This window comes from Rattus norvegicus, chromosome 16 (assembly GCF_021556685.1).
Source record: "Rattus norvegicus strain SHRSP/BbbUtx chromosome 16, alternate assembly SHRSP_T2T, whole genome shotgun sequence".
NCBI classification, from domain to species: domain Eukaryota; kingdom Metazoa; phylum Chordata; class Mammalia; order Rodentia; family Muridae; genus Rattus; species Rattus norvegicus.
In genome coordinates, this window is record NC_141549.1 from 38,794,355 (window position 1) to 38,810,278 (window position 15,924).

At 43.0% G+C, this 15,924-nt stretch overlaps 1 protein-coding gene and 1 long non-coding RNA gene across 5 annotated transcripts in view; one reads left to right on the plus strand and one right to left on the minus strand.

Moving 5' to 3' along the window:
- Erich1 (glutamate-rich 1) overlaps positions 1-15,924 on the plus strand; it is a gene marked incomplete at its 5' end in the record, with an annotated part of 52,793,804 nt that overhangs the window by 7,923,795 nt on the left and 44,854,085 nt on the right.
- LOC134482370 (uncharacterized) overlaps positions 1-15,924 on the minus strand; it is an 84,904-nt gene that overhangs the window by 49,612 nt on the left and 19,368 nt on the right. For 3 of the 5 annotated variants that reach the window (XR_015639803.1, XR_015639801.1, XR_015639802.1), the window contains one exon: positions 7,537-8,573. The exons of the other annotated variants lie outside the window; for them this stretch is intronic. This is a non-coding gene — a long non-coding RNA (uncharacterized LOC134482370). Of the gene's footprint in view, positions 1-7,536; positions 8,574-15,924 lie in introns of those variants that run through there. 5 annotated transcript variants of the gene reach the window in all.

The following is a 15,924-nucleotide window of genomic DNA, read 5'->3' on the forward strand; positions in this document are numbered from 1 at the left end:
TTGCTTAATTAGCTTAGTCAGAATCTTGATCACCAAAACTTTATCCTATCATTGGTTATCGTGACGTCAGATGTGTCTCTCAGACAGGTCACAAGTTTGTCATAGGCATCCTGATCACCAGATGTATTTTTCAAAACCTTGTTTTTATAGCTTTGTTTCTCATATCTATGAAACTTTATTTCTTCAGAACAACATCTTTTCCTTTCAGTAGTTAAATATCCTTCATGTCAGTTTCCCATCGGACTTCTAGGTAATAATTAATACTGATTGTCAAATTGACCAAATCTATCGTCATCTACGAGTCAAACCGCTGTGCCTGTCCTTTGAGGGATTTTCTAGATTAGGTCAATTGAGGAGACATAATCCTCCCCCCCACCCCCAAGACACACACACACACACACACACACACACACACATGCACGAAGCTGTAGATTGCTCTATTACATGGTTTGGTGGGGTTCCAGACAATAAAAAGGAGAAAGAGAGCCAAGGCCTCACACTCCTCTCTCTGGGAACATAATGTGCCCAGCCACACCAAGCTTAGGTCATACCTGCCATAATGAACTATAGCCAAGAATGTGAGCCCAAGTAAGCCTTTCCTTCCTTAAACTGTTTTTGTTGGAGAGTTTGTCATAACAGTGTTAAAATTAACTAAGATATAGACTAAAGCTTGCTGCCTGCTAATATCTAGCAAATCTTCAAACGAGTATTTTTCACTACCATATAAACTGTGTGTTTCCAGCAGTCTTTTCCATGAGGTGGAGTTGAATTCCTGCAAGAAACTCCTCTCACCACTCCTTCAATCACATCTGTCACCTTGGCCACTCATACAGCTGTATTATAGTGACATCTTTTATGACAGCTCTCACCAATCCCTTCTGAGCCCCTCTCTCCATTAAGACTCATTCATGAGGTTCTGAGATGATCAAACTTTTGCCACACAAATATGAGGGCATCAGTTCAGATCCCTAGAACCCATGCAATGCTGGATGTTAGGTTTCAAACTCAGACAAACGGCTGAGGTGCTTGCGGTGGCTTTCCTGGTTATCAACTTGACTGTATCTAGAATAAACTACAATCCAGAATTGGAGGGCTCACCTGTGATCCAGATCTTGAGGCTGGAAGGAAGACACAAGTTTCTGACCTGGACCTTGAGGCACAGTAGCTATGAATCCCAGTAGACTAAGGCAAGGAGTTCTCTGAGTTCAAGGTTATCTGGGACAAAGCAAGTCCCAGATCCAGGCGTGGTGGTACACAGCTTTAATCTGGGACACACCTTCTGCTGGAGACCTACATAAAGACATTGGAAGAAGGAAGACTCCATCTCTTCTCCACCTGCCTGCCTTGTGTGACTGAGCCACTGTTAAATCCTTAGACTTCCATTCATAGCTGCTGATGACCCTTGCGGAGTTGGACTACAGACTGTAAGCCATCAACAAATTCCCTTACTATAATAGAGACTACTCATAAGTTCTGTGACTCTAGGGAACCCTGACTAATACAGTGCTTATTTAAAATATCAAAATGGCTGGATTGTATAGGGAAGAATCTCTGGGGGAAGGGCAGTTAAGCCTCTGGGCTGAGAGTTGTGAGGGGTGGGGTAGTGGGTGGAGTATGTCAGACATATCCAGTAACAGGTGAGGACTGAAGGAGTCTGGGAGAATTTGGAGGTCAGGTCTGCTTTGATATGTTAAATAGGCCCCTCAACCTTTTGTCCAAGGGTTCGAGACTTAACACTGGAAGCTGCCCTTCCTGTTTGTGAGCAACAGAAAACCCTGTCTTGAGTGGAGACAGTGGGAGAAAACTGACCCCTGAGGCTGCATTCTGGCATCCACATGCACCTCATAGCACACGGGCACTCAAACAAGTGAACATGCATACTGCCACACACACACACACACACACACACACACACACACACACACACAACCATTCCACTCTCTGCAGTCCCTTCCTCCCTTCCTTCAGACTATTTTGTAAATTCATACGAATAATAAGCTATTCATGCAAACAAACTTCTCAAAAATCTACCTGTCATATAGACTTTTCTAAGCCCCCAGACTTTTTCAAGGAGTATTTTGCTTGTTTAGTCAAGTTCCTGAAATTCGAGTTTCAGCCACAGTAAACAGGACAGTTCTTGTCAGAACTGAGGTCAGAAGTCTGAGTGATGACTTGTCTTTGCCACGTATCAGGGAACAGGCTGCCTATTAAAATGTAATACAGGGGAAGCTAATCAGAAAGTCCATGCCAACAATTTTAAAGAACAAAGCAAATATCCCCAACTTCTAGTATTGTATCATGTACATGTTCAAAAAGATTAAGCTAAAATTGTTGGGGTAGAAATCTTGGCTCAAGTCCGGGCAAACCACACCAGGCCAGCATGGTTCCACATGGAAAGGTTCAATGAGAGAAGAAGAGTAGAAGAAGAGAGGAGTAAAGGCCAGCCATGAGCACATGGAGGGAAGTGGGGAAGGGAATGGGGAGAGAAGGGACAAAGGGGAAGAGGACAAGAGCAAGAGAAGAGGAAGAGCAATGAGAGTGAGGAGGGGGCAAGCAGCCCCCTTTATAGGAGCAGCTGGCTGGTGCCAGGTAGCTGTGGGGGTGGAGGTTAGAATACCAACATGTCTTGCTTTGGAACAACCTGTCTCTAGGGAACCTAGAAAAGTGGGTATGGGATGTCTGTCCAGTCTTAAGAGTTAGCTGTTTCCTTGTTGTCCAGGGCCTGTGGGACCATCTGAGGACAGGTCAGAAGGAACAGGTCCAATAGAGGCGTCTGTGTTTGTGAGAGATTGGAACATCTGGAGGTGGCTTCTCTGGTGCTGTCCTGAGTGTAGTAAGCACCTAGACTTGACAAGATGCTGAAACACGCATAAAGCAAGCAGGAAGTAGAGATCACAACGACCCTATTCCTGCTCCACCATCGTCTCTAGTCTTTCTTTTTTAATTAAATCAAAACGGGAGAATGTTGGTATTCTGTCTGAGCTCCACTCCCACAGTTACCTGGCAATAGCTGGCCAAGATTTAAACGCCAAAAAAAAATACTGGAGTAAAATATCAAAAGATAATATCCAATAGACAATTCTGTCAACACAGTCCAGAGCCATAAGGATGAGAAGAGGCCAAGCAGGATTCGAGACACTTCCCATAGTCGTTTTAAGTCTGCAAGAGGAGCATAAAGGATGAGAGCAGGCTTGGAAGCTAAAAATAGATTCAAGTTTAGACAGAAGGAAAGAGTGGGCTCTGTACTGAGTGCCTACTGCGTAGGAGCACTGTGTGTGGCCAGCTAGGCCCCAAATGACAAGTGCTGCCTAGCCACGCGTGGACCCTGGCTTCAAGTCCTTAAGTTGACATGTTTAATCCAGAGTGTCTGTAGAAGTCAGGAAGATAGAAAGTTCACATGAGAGAGGGGCTGGGAAAGGGACTTACAGGTGGGGACAGTAAGATGGCAGAGGATCAAAGGTTTAAACAGGTTTTGGTGAGTAAGAAGATGACGGGGGAGGGGGAAGGGGGTACGGGTGGATGAGGGAGGGAAGGGGAGGGGAGCAGGGAACTGAAGGATGTTTTAAACCCAAAGAAGTAAAAGCTTTACAGGAATCATTTGCTCCATAACTTAATTACACAGTTGTTTTTAAGAGTTTGAGAAGAGACACCCTGCGTGGGTGGACCATGATTGCCCCAGATTAGAACATAGGCTATTAAGTGACAATCTCAGTGCCATGTGTGAGGTACTTCCCTACAAAGTATTGGTCAGAGAAGCCCCAGAGGCCTCCAAAGCAACACAGGCTATCACCATTGGTCTTGGTGGCTCATCACTGCTAGATGGTACAGTCCTACTGCTGAAGACATAATGCACTTCGATTGCAGGACCTACAGAAATCAAATTAATGTTACCTGGATACCACCTCCCTGAAGGCTAATTTTCATAATGCCAGATGCTACTACGCAGATGCTGGGGAGACAAATCATCAATGGACTTACTACAGCAGAGGGCCCTGCATGCTACAACGCTGACCTGCCAGGCAAGACGTGCCCACTGGTATAGTAATGGAGGTCACTAACCACCTTCTGACTAGATCTGAGGACTGTTCCACGTGGAAAAGATCGTCCTAGTACTGTGAAACTGGTCAAGGCCTATGACTAGGGATGGGGAGACTAAATATGTATGTTCATGCCAGTCGGTTATCACTGCTCTGTCCAGAGAAGCTTCTTTTTGCAGTGGACAACAATTGGTATAAAGATTCATAAACTAATCAAAGAGCTGGGAAGAAGTGCAAGCTGTAATTTAAGGATGATAACCTTATCTGTTCCTGCTCTAGCTCTCAAATAATTGACACGAAGACCTATTAAGTTTATTAACAAGCTTTAACCACTATGACTGGGCAGATATTCATCTATTTTATCCCTCTAAGCTACTTACCTAACCACAGGCCCGGTGTTACTTGTTTGAGTCTCAGCCTGGCTTGCTTTACTCCACATGTGTCCCCATAGCAGATCCCTCTGTGACCTCATCAGGACTCCTCCCGGACCTTCTGCCTCATGACCACCTCTTCCCACTCTCCTCATGGTCCTTTTCTTACTTCTTTCTGCCCTCGACTCCTGGCTTAGATCAGAAGTTCAACCCTCCTATCTCCTCAGCACAATTACAGGCTGAATCAACTCTTTATTGACCAATCAGAGATGATAGAAAATGACATAACATTGAGACCCAAGATGCCTGACCATGCCATTGTCTGGACTTTAGGCAGATGTCTGGGCATAGAAACCAGCATTGGAATACACAATGCAAAAGACCTACCCCCAACAAAGAACTGACAGCGGAGTTCTCAGCTCAGGAAACATCCCAGAAGCAGGATTATAAAATGTAACAGCCAGGATGAGAATTTGGTGCTACATAGCTTATGTAACCCACTATGATATGTAGTATTATGTAACATGCATGTGTATGTTTTATACATGGAGGTTAACATAGCTACCTTCAAAAAATAGTGAGGACCAGAATGAGAACAAATGTGCAATAGAGTGCTGTCTTCTGGACGTGGCATAGCGTCGGCATCCATGCATTTATTGCATCTGTGGCCACCTGCACAGCAGCTATGCAGCATCCAGCCCATCAACACTCCAGCATGGGTAGAAAGGTGTGATGAGGCCCCAACCCCAGCTAAGGGGAAAGAGGGCATTTTTCTTTAAGGATGTGGCTGTTGGCGTGTTCACCAATGGATAGTCCTACACCTTGTGTGTGCAGACAGCACTCACTGAGTTCACGGAGTGTTTTTAAAGGTAGAGGATGAGAAAATGGAGGAGAGTATTGGGAGAGACCAAGAGGAGTGGAAGGAAGGATTTTGTTCAGATGTGGTCATGCTGTTTAAGGTGAGATAGTTTTAAGAAAGAAGCATCGCATACACTTGTTTGCAGAATAAAGTGTACAAGGAACAATTGCAAAGGAGGTGGGAACCATGAAGGGTTCAGTCGCTGGGAGCATTGTCAGCCTTCGGTTGGTAGCTCCTTTTGGAGCTATGTCAGTGACGTAGAGTTTTGCCCAAGGTTCTGCCCCTTCCCAGAGAAGCCCACAACCAGGAACTGTCCTTTAGCCACATTAAGGTCTTCTGACTTTGGCTTAGCTCAGCACAACTCTAAAACACCGTTCTCTTTCCAGAGTGCCCTGAAACTCTTGAGGACAGCTGGGGAGACCACTGGACTGCATCAAAGCTGGCCTTTCTCATCCTCAGGGTTCTGCTCCCTCTCTCCTTTACATATACCCTAATACCAAGGACATCCCATAATAGCATCTTGGCCACTAAACCCAGCTCAGAGTGTGCTTTCCTGCGTGCCTGCCTTTCGAGGGAAGATGAAGCAGCAGATGAATGTACAGAAGACCTCACAAACTACTTAACTGGAAGAGGCAAAGAGCAGAGATGGTCGCAGTAAGTGAATCATGTCTGTCATGGAAAAAGAAATATTGAATGGCTTCTCTTATTTAAGGTTCCCAAATATTAAATAGATACATAAAATTATATACAATCATATACATAAACATATATACATATGCATTGATATACAAAACCATCCTGAGGAACATAAAGGATTAATGAGAGGGAAGAAGTCTAAGGGAGTATGAGGGGATATGCTCAATGAACAATACGCATGTATTAAAGCCTTGTATAACAGCACCATGTACAAAGAGTGCATTCCAATGTGGGGAAAAAGAAGAAAAATGGATACAAAACAGAGGGAGAACTCTTGTGTCTATAACCTGGCTGCTTTGTTATTTGAGACCTCAGGATTATTTGAAACAACTTTGGTTTCAGGCCATACGTGTAAAAAGTGAATATTAATAATGTAAAGTAATAAGTACATTGCCAATCATGTGTGAAAGAAACAGGAAAGGCAATTAGCACTCGAGGTTCCTAACACTGCTGACAAATTCCTTGTGTGAATTGTATCATAAAGACAGAGGTAGGTATGGTAGAAATATAGATGCTGTACAGGGCTCTAGCCCTAATTCAGTGGTAGAGAACTAGTCTGGATGCACAAGACCCTGAGTTTCACCCTTGACACTGCAAATAAAGGAAACAAAAAAGAAGATAATGAACACATAATGCAGGTCTGTAAGCAGAGGAAGCTTAGCTGCACTGTGATTTAGAATTAAACAAGTCAGGGACAGGTATGTGGCCTATATTGTGGGAGTTATTCAACACAGGAGTGTGGCAACTGTGGTTCACATTGAGCAAAAGGTCACACACGCATGGTCTGATGACCCCGGGGTGCCTGGCTTTATTTTTCTAAAGCCTGTAAGAAAGAATCTTTCTTCTTTTTTGGTCTTGGGGTGGGAACTTAGAAGGCTTTGTAGAAGAACTTACTTTAAAGATAGACTGATGATTCAAGTAACCACCAATTAGTGAACTTAAGACTGGAGAAGCAGATTTGGGACCAACTGTTCTTCCTGCTATTAAATAGTGTGCTGGATCATCTCAGACAGATGCAGACACCCACAGCCAAACAGTGGATGGAGCTTGGGGACTCTTAGAAGAATAGGAGGAAGGATTGCAGGGCTCCAGAGGGGGTGGGAACTCCACAAGCAACAAACCTTGGGGTTTTCAGAGACTGAACCACCAGCCAAAGAACATACATAGACTGGACCTATGGATCCCTGCTCATATGTAGCAGATGTGCAGCTTGGTCTTCATGTGAATCCTGAACAAATGGAGAGGAGTAGGGTTGGGAGAGCTATACCAAGAGCTGTTGCCCCTCGGTGGGATATATTCTTCTAGCTGGGCTGCCTTGTCTGATCTCTGTGGGAGAGAATGCGGCTAGCCTTGATGAGACTTGATGTAAGGGGGTCCCCACCTGCTCAAAGGAGAAGGGGAAGGGGATGGGGGGAAGGATTATGGAACAAGTTGACTGGGAGGGGGACAGTGAGCAGGATATAAAGTAAATAAGTAAAAAAAAATGAATGAAAAAGTGTGCTGTATGAAGAACAAATTAGATGATTTCAACATGGTGTACTTTGTTTTCTGTTTGATTGTTTGTTTTATTTTTGCTTCATTTGGAGACAGGTTATCCCTATGTAGCTCTGCTTGGCCTGGAACTCACTAACTAGACCAGACTGGTTTCAAATGAATGAGGATCTATTGATTCCAGAGTGCTAGGATTAAAGATGCATGCATTAATATTGAGTGTATAATGTAACCAGAAAGGAAGATGAAGAAGAAAATCACTCCAAAGGTTAAAAAAATAATAAAAATGATAGCACATAAAAGGAAAGGAAAACACAATAAAACTTGGTTTTGTTGTTCTGAGACAGGATCTCACACAGCCTAGTCTTTTCCTTGTCTGAAAGCTACAAGAGAGAGCAATGATGTGAAGAAAGTCCAAGGCAGAAGGCCTGTAAGTTCCCATGAGGCTTTGGTATGAGTGTGTGGCTAAAAGCTGAGGAATCTGGAGTAAAATGCCCACAACAATGACAGCCTTAACTACACCTGTTCAAGAAGAACAGTGCTTCTGCTTAAAGCACAAGCCAAGCTCCCCGCACCTTTCACTGTTTGTCCCATCTGATCCCCCAGCCTATTGGATGGTGTCCATAAAGCCAGTCCTAGGAAAATTCGTCACTGTTGCTTAAATGAACTCTATCAGACAACTCTAAAGAACTCCCAGTGAGTAAGATGTGCTTCAAAATTCCTTCATGATGATGTCAATCAACCCTAGACATGGCCCCAGAGACACACCCAGAAGTGGTCTTTACCCATTTCCTAGATACCACTCAATTGTATCAAGTTGAGGATCAAGTAATGCAGGTAAATCCTTCTCCGGTTGCCAAGGACATTTGCTTACATCTGGAATAGTTAGAACTCTCTCCAGTGCGGACAAGACAATTCAGTACTCTGATGAGCCAGGGTCCGCTAATGAGGAGGTCCCTTTGCTGTGATACACAGTGCTGGGTACATAGGTAACATTTGGCCTCATCTCATCGTCACATAGACATTGTAGGAACTGAGACCTTGTACTGCTTTGGTTCTTCTTCGTGCTATGAGGGAAAAAGGATAGTCTTCATGGGTCTCGTGTCCACCCATCATATCCTGTAAAGGAAGGGGAAGATATCTCAAGAATATATCTTAGAGACCCTGTGAGAGAGAGACCCAACCGCCTGGTCAGGTGGGCACTCCTGAGGCTGCAGAGCGGAAGAGACCACCAACACTGCTCACCCCTGCCCACATCCCTGGCCCAAGAGGAAACTGTATAAGGCCTCTGGGCTCCCGTGGGGGAGGGCCCAGGAGCGGCAGGACCCCTGTGCCTGAGACACCACCAGAACCAGAAGGAAACAGACCAGATAAACAGTTCTCTGCACCCAAATCCCGTGGGAGGGAGACCTGAACCTTCAGAGAGGCAGACAAGCCTGGGAAACCAGAAGAGACTGCTCCCTGCACACACATCTCGGACGCCAGAGGAAAAAGCCAAAGACCATCTGGAACCCTGGTGCACTGAAGCTCCCGGAAACGGCGGCACAGGTCTTCCTGGTTGCTGCCGCCGCAGAAAGCCCGGGGGCAGCACCCCACGAGCGAACTTGAGCCTCGGGACCACAGGTAAGACCAACTTTTCTGCTGCAAGAAAGCTGCCTGGTGAACTCGAGACACAGGCCCACAGGAACAGCTGAAGACCTGTAGAGAGGAAAAACCACACGCCGGAAAGCAGAACACTCTGTCCCCATAACTGACTGAAAGAGAGGAAAACAGGTCTACAGCACTCCTGACACACAGGCTTATAGGACAGTCTAGCCACTGTCAGAAATAGCAGAACAAAGTAACACTAGAGATAATCTGATGGCGAGAGGCAAGCGCAGGAACCAAAGCAACAGAAACCAAGACTACATGGCACCATCGGAGCCCAATTCTCCCATCAAAACAAACATGGAATATCCAAACACACCAGAAAAGCAAGATCTAGTTCCAAAATCATTTTTGATCATGATGCTGGAGGACTTCAAGAAAGACGTGAAGAACTCCCTTAGAGAACAAGTAGAAGCCTACAGAGAGGAATCGCAAAAATGCCTGAAAGAATCGCAAAAATCCCTGAAAGAATTCCAGGAAAACATAAATAAACAAGTAGAAGCCCATAGAGAGGAGACACAAAAATCCCTGAAAGAATTCCAGGAAAACATAAATAAACAAGTAGAAGCCCATAGAGAGGAGACACAAAAATCCCTGAAAGAATTCCAGGAAAACATAAATAAACAAGTAGAAGCCCATAGAGAGGAGACACAAAAATCCCTGAAAGAATTCCAGGAAAACACAATCAAACAGTTGAAGGAATTAAAAATGGAAATAGAAGCAATCAAGAAAGAACACATGGAAACAACCCTGGATATAGAAAACCAAAAGAAGAGACAAGGAGCTGTAGATACAAGCTTCACCAACAGAATACAAGAGATGGAAGAGAGAATCTCAGGAGCAGAAGATTCCATAGAAATCATTGACTCAACTGTCAACGATAATGTAAAGCGGAAAAAGCTACTGGTCCAAAACATACAGGAAATCCAGGACTCAATGAGAAGATCAAACCTAAGGATAATAGGTATAGAAGAGAGTGAAGACTCCCAGCTCAAAGGACCAGTAAATATCTTCAACAAAATCATAGAAGAAAACTTCCCTAACCTAAAAAAAGAGATACCCATAGACATACAAGAAGCCTACAGAACTCCAAATAGATTGGACCAGAAAAGAAACACCTCCCGTCACATAATTGTCAAAACACCAAACGCACAAAATAAAGAAAGAATATTAAAAGCAGTAAGGGAAAAAGGTCAAGTAACATATAAAGGGAGACCTATCAGAATCACACCAGACTTCTCGCCAGAAACTATGAAAGCCAGAAGATCCTGGACTGATGTTATACAGACCCTAAGAGAACACAAATGCCAGCCCAGGTTACTGTATCCAGCAAAACTCTCAATTAACATTGATGGAGAAACCAAGATATTCCATGACAAAACCAAATTTACACAATATCTTTCCACAAATCCAGCACTACAAAGGATAATAAATGGTAAAGCCCAACATAAGGAGGCAAGCTATACCCTAGAAGAAGCAAGAAACTAATCGTCTTGGCAACAAAACAAAGAGAATGAAAGCACACAAACATAACCTCACATCCAAATATGAATATAACGGGAAGCAATAATCACTATTCCTTAATATCTCTCAATATCAATGGCCTCAACTCCCCAATAAAAAGACATAGATTAACAAACTGGATACACAACGAGGACCCTGCATTCTGCTGCCTACAGGAAACACACCTCAGAGACAAAGACAGACACTACCTCAGAGTGAAAGGCTGGAAAACAACTTTCCAAGCAAATGGTCAGAAGAAGCAAGCTGGAGTAGCCATTCTAATATCAAATAAAATCAATTTCCAACTAAAAGTCATCAAAAAAGATAAGGAAGGACACTTCATATTCATCAAAGGAAAAATCCACCAAAATGAACTCTCAATCCTAAATATCTATGCCCCAAATACAAGGGCACCTACATACGTAAAAGAAACCTTACTAAAGCTCAAAGCACACATTGCACCTCACACAATAATAGTGGGAGATTTCAACACACCACTCTCATCAATGGACAGATCATGGAAACAGAAATTAAACAGTGATGTCGACAGACTAAGAGAAGTCATGAGCCAAATGGACTTAACGGATATTTATAGAACATTCTATCCTAAAGCAAAAGGATATACCTTCTTCTCAGCTCCTCATGGTACTTTCTCCAAAATTGACCATATAATTGGTCAAAAAACGGGCCTCAACAGATACAGAAAGATAGAAATAATCCCATGCGTGCTATCTGACCATCACGCCTAAAACTGGTCTTCAATAACAATAAGGGAAGAATGCCCACATATACGTGGAAATTGAACAATGCTCTACTCAATGATAACCTGGTCAAGGAAGAAATAAAGAAAGAAATTAAAAACTTTTTAGAATTTAATGAAAATGAAGATACAACATACCCAAACTTATGGGACACAATGAAAGCTGTGCTAAGAGGAAAACTCATAGCGCTGAGTGCCTGCAGAAAGAAACAGGAAAGAGCATATGTCAGCAGCTTGACAGCACACCTAAAAGCTCTAGAACAAAAAGAAGCAAATACACCCAGGAGGAGTAGAAGGCAGGAAATAATCAAACTCAGAGCTGAAATCAACCAAGTAGAAACAAAAAGGACCATAGAAAGAATCAACAGAACCAAAAGTTGGATCTTTGAGAAAATCAACAAGATAGATAAACCCTTAGCCAGACTAACGAGAGGACACAGAGAGTGCATCCAAATTAACAAAATCAGAAATGAAAAGGGAGACATAACTACAGATTCAGAGGAAATTCAAAAAATCATCAGATCTTACTATAAAAACCTATATTCAACAAAACTTGAAAATCTTCAGGAAATGGACAATTTCCTAGACAGATACCAGGTATCGAAGTTAAATCAGGAACAGATAAACCAGTTAAACAACCCCATAACTCCTAAGGAAATAGAAGCAGTCATTAAAGGTCTCCCAACCAAAAAGAGCCCAGGTCCAGACGGGTTTAGTGCAGAATTCTATCAAACCTTCATAGAAGACCTCATACCAATATTATCCAAACTATTCCACAAAATTGAAACAGATGGAGCACTACCGAATTCCTTCTACGAAGCCACAATTACTCTTATACCTAAACCACACAAAGACCCAACAAAGAAAGAGAACTTCAGACCAATTTCCCTTATGAATATCGATGCAAAAATACTCAATAAAATTCTGGCAAACCGAATTCAAGAGCACATCAAAACAATCATCCACCATGATCAAGTAGGCTTCATCCCAGGCATGCAGGGATGGTTTAATATACGGAAAACCATCAACGTGATCCATTATATAAACAAACTGAAAGAACAGAACCACATGATCATTTCATTAGATGCTGAGAAAGCATTTGACAAAATTCAACACCCCTTCATGATAAAAGTCCTGGAAAGAATAGGAATTCAAGGCCCATACCTGAACATAGTAAAAGCCATATACAGCAAACCAGTTGCTAACATTAAACTAAATGGAGAGAAACTTGAAGCAATCCCACTAAAATCAGGGACTAGACAAGGCTGCCCACTCTCTCCCTACTTATTCAATATAGTTCTTGAAGTTTTAGCCAGAGCAATCAGACAACAAAAGGAGATCAAGGGGATACAGTTCGGAAAAGAAGAGGTCAAAATATCATTATTTGCAGATGACATGATAGTATATTTAAGTGATCCCAAAAGTTCCACCAGAGAACTACTAAAGCTGATAAACAACTTCAGCAAAGTGGCTGGGTATAAAATTAACTCAAATAAATCAGTTGCCTTCCTCTATACAAAAGAGAAACAAGCCGAGAAAGAAATTAGGGAAACGACACCCTTCATAATAGACCCAAATAATATAAAGTACCTCGGTGTGACTTTAACCAAGCAAGTAAAAGATCTGTACAATAAGAACTTCAAGACACTGAGGAAAGAAATTGAAGAAGACCTCAGAAGATGGAAAGATCTCCCATGCTCATGGATTGGCAGGATTAATTTAGTAAAAATGGCCATTTTACCAAAAGCAATCTACAGATTCAATGCAATCCCCATCAAAATACCAATCCAATTCTTCAAAGAGTTAGACAGAACAATTTGCAAATTCATCTGGAATAACAAAAAACCCAGGATAGCTAAAGCTATCCTCAACAATAAAAGGACTTCAGGGGGAATCACTATCCCTGAACTCAAGCAGTATTACAGAGCAATAGTGATAAAAACTGCATGGTATTGGTACAGAGACAGACAGATAGACCAATGGAATAGAATTGAAGACCCAGAAATGAACCCACACACATATGGTCACTTGATTTTTGACAAAGGAGCCAAAACCATCCAATGGAAAAAAGATAGCATTTTCAGCAAATGGTGCTGGTTCAACTGGAGGGCAACATGTAGAAGAATGCAGATCGATCCATGCTTATCACCCTGTACAAAGCTTAAGTCCAAGTGGATCAAGGACCTCCACATCAAACCAGACACACTCAAACTAATAGAAGAAAAACTAGGGAAGCATCTGGAACACATGGGCACTGGAAAAAATTTCCTGAACAAAACACCAATGGCTTATGCTCTAAGATCAAGAATCGACAAATGGGATCTCATAAAACTGAAAAGCTTCTATAAGGCAAAGGACACTGTGGTTAGGACCAAACGGCAACCAACAGATTGGGAAAAGATCTTTACCAATCCTACAACAGATAGAGGCCTTATATCCAAAATATACAAAGAACTCAAGAAGTTAGACCGCAGGGAAACAAATAACCCTATTAAAAATGGGGTTCAGAGCTAAACAAAGAATTCACAGCTGAGGAATGCCGAATGGCTGAGAAACACCTAAAGAAATGTTCAACATCTTTAGTCATAAGGGAAATGCAAATCAAAACAACCCTGAGATTTCACCTCACACCAGTGAGAATGGCTAAGATCAAAAACTCAGGTGACAGCAGATGCTGGCGAGGATGTGGAGAAAGAGGAACACTCCTCCATTGTTGGTGGGTTTGCAGACTGGTAAAACCATTCTGGAAATCAGTCTGGAGGTTCCTCAGAAAATTGGACATTGAACTGCCTGAGGATCCAGCTATACCTCTCTTGGGCATATACCCAAAAGATGCCTCAACATATAAAAGAGACACGTGCTCCACTATGTTCATCGCAGCCTTATTTATAATAGCCAGAAAATGGAAAGAACCCAGATGCCCTTCAACAGAGGAATGGATACAGAAAATGTGGTACATCTACACAATGGAATATTACTCAGCTATCAAAAACAACGAGTTTATGAAATTCGTAGGCAAATGGTTGGAACTGGAAAATATCATCCTGAGTGAGCTAACCCAATCACAGAAAGACATACATGGTATGCACTCATTGATAAGTGGCTATTAGCCCAAATGCTTGAATTACCCTAGATCCCTAGAACAAACGAAACTCAAGACAGATGATCAAAATGTGAATGCTTCACTCCTTCTTTAAATGAGGAAAAAGAATACCCTTGGCTGGGAAGGGAGAGGCAAAGATTAAAACAGAGACTGAAGGAACACCCATTCAGAGCCTGCCCCACAGGTGGCCCATACATATACAGCCACCCAATTGGACAAGATGGATGAAGCAAAGAAGTGCAGACCGACAGGAGCCGGATGTAGATCGCTCCTGAGAGACACAGCCAGAATACAGCAAATACAGAGGCGAATGCCAGCAGCAAACCACTGAACTGAGAATAGGTCCCCCGTTGAAGGAATCAGAGAAAGAACTGGAAGAGCTTGAAGGGGCTCGAGACCCCAAAAGTACAACAATGTCAAGCAACCAGAGCTTCCAGGGACTAAGCCACTACCTAAAGACTATACATGGACTGACCCTGGACTCTGACCCCATAGGTAGCAATGAATATCCTAGTAAGAGCACCAGTGGAAGGGGAAGCCCTGGGTCCTGCTAAGACTGAACCCCCAGTGAAGTAGACTATGGGGGGAGGGCGGCAATGGGGGGAGGGTTGGGAGGGGGACACCCATAAGGAAGGGGAGGGGGGAGGGGGATGTTTGCCCTGAAACCGGGAAAGGGAATAACTTGAAATGTATATAAGAAATACTCAAGTTAATTAAAAAAAAAAAAAGAATATATCTTAGAACCTGTCCACTTTTGAATTTAACCAGAAATGATGGGAAAAGTTTGCAGCTTGTATTTGGCGTTGTGATGGTTTGCATATGCTTGGCCCAGGGAGTGGCACTATTAGAAGGTGTGCCCTTGTTGGAGGAAGTGTGTCACTGTGGGGTGGGCTTGGGGACCCTCCTCTTAGCTCCTCCTAGGATGCTGGGTCTGTTCTTGGCTTCCTTTGGGTGAAGATGTAGAACTCAGCTCCTTCTGCACCATGCCTGCCTGGATGCTGCCATACTCCCACTTTGATGATAATGGACTGAACCTCTGAACCTGTAAGCCAGCCCCAATTAAATGGTGTCCTTTATAAAACTTACATTGGTCATGGTGTCTGTTCACAGTAATAAGACCCTAACTAAGACAGGTGTTGAGAAGGGAGCTGAAATTTTCAATTTAATAAGCATGCAACAAGTTTAAGTTTTCAATCTTACTCAGACAAAGGAAATGAGTCCAGTAACTCATAGGACTTAAAAGTTAATACTGATGGACATTAGCAGCATTGTATCCTACTGCGGTAGTGCCCCATTCTTCAGTTCAGGGATAGTACCCACACTCAGGGATAGTTACCACCCTTCAGGAGCAACACTGCGTCACCACTCGACTGCACAGTAGTTGCCAAATGGATGGTCAATCTTTGCCAACTGATTCGATTTGGAGCCAACAAAGACTCTCACTTCTGGACAGTTCT